The sequence below is a fragment of the Mus pahari genome, chromosome 22 (assembly GCF_900095145.1).
Source record: "Mus pahari chromosome 22, PAHARI_EIJ_v1.1, whole genome shotgun sequence".
Lineage (NCBI taxonomy): Eukaryota > Metazoa > Chordata > Mammalia > Rodentia > Muridae > Mus > Mus pahari.
Window position 1 is genome coordinate 4,554,669 of NC_034611.1, and position 1,033 is coordinate 4,555,701.

Genomic DNA, 1,033 nt, shown 5'->3' on the forward strand with positions numbered 1-1,033 from the left:
CAAAATGTATCTTGGGTATTCTAAGTTTCTGGGCTAATATCTGCTTATCAGTGAGTGCATATCTAGTGACTTTTGTGATTGGGTTACCTCACTAAGGATGATATCCTCCAGATCCATCCATTTGTCCAAGAATTTCATAAATTCATTGTTTTTAATAGCTGAGTAGTATTGTAGAAAGTTTTGTACACCAAATCATCTAATACATTAAGATAATCAAAGATGAGCTGGGCGTGGTGGTGCACACCTTTAACCCCAGCGCTTGGGAGGCAGAGGCAGGCAGATTTCTGAGTTTGAGGCCAGCCTGGTCTACAGAGTGAGTTCCAGGACAGTCAGGGCTATACAGAAGAAACCCTGTCTCGAAAAACCAAAAAGAAAAAAAAAAGATAATCAAAGGCACTAACTTCTTTAAGCTTGAAATACAGGTCTTCAATATTCTCCAATATTCTCCAAGCTTCCAGGAGGGAGAGAATCTGGAGAGGTTTCAGTAGTTGAAGGTGCTGGTGAATTATCAAACCAACTCCAGATTTTTAAGAGTCATCCTTATACTTCTGTTCCCGGTACCAACTTCTGTATTAGTCAGGGCTCTCTAGCGTCACAGAACTTACGGGTCATCTCTATATAGTAAGGGAATTTGTTGATGACTTACAGTCTGTCGTCTAACTCCCAACAATGGTCAGCAGCAGCTGTGAATGGAAGTCCAAGGACCTAGTGTTGCTCAGCCCCACACGGCAAGCAGGGGAAGTAGAGAAAGGTAAATCGTGTAATTATGCCACCTCCAACCCAGGTCCTAAATCGCATGCAGTGCTAGAGGCCCAGTTTGGGTTTTTCCCTTCTCTGGCATGGAGGGAAACATTAACCACTGCAGGTGGTGGCCCAGAGAGGACCGTGTTAAGACTGCTGCTGCTGCCCGGCATGGTGGCGCACGCCTTTAATCCCAGCACTCGGGAGGCAGAGGCAGGTGGATTTTTGAGTTCAAGGCCAGCCTGGTCTACAGAGTGAGTTCCAGGACAGCCAGGGCTACACAGAGAAACCC